Source organism: Tupaia chinensis, unplaced genomic scaffold (genome assembly GCF_000334495.1).
Source record: "Tupaia chinensis unplaced genomic scaffold, TupChi_1.0 Scaffold142180_1, whole genome shotgun sequence".
Classification (NCBI taxonomy): Eukaryota; Metazoa; Chordata; class Mammalia; order Scandentia; family Tupaiidae; genus Tupaia; species Tupaia belangeri.
This window is the reverse complement of record NW_006202031.1, coordinates 51,968-52,337: the sequence shown is the minus strand read 5'-3', so window position 1 is coordinate 52,337 and position 370 is coordinate 51,968.

Genomic DNA, 370 nt, shown 5'->3' with positions numbered 1-370 from the left:
AACTCATGCCAGGCATGTGTACCCAGAATTCCAGGAGGAGAATAGAATTGAAGGGACTGCAGTGCGGCCATCCGCTGTATATGGTGATATCTTACTTTCCCTCTTACTGTCTCTCTCTCTCTCTCTCTGTCTCTCTGGTGAGTGGACATGCCCTATGGAAAAAACCTTAAGAAAAGTCCTTTAGGCAGAAGGAATTGGGGTGCAAACATGCTGAGTAATAAACAGTGAATGAAGCCAGACATGACACAATGCATTTGCTGATGCCATTCTTATAAAATACCCATTGGGAAGTTGGCAAAATGCACATTCTAATTCAGTAGATGCAACCAGATGTCCTGCATGAGTAACAAACTTTCCAGCAATGCAGATG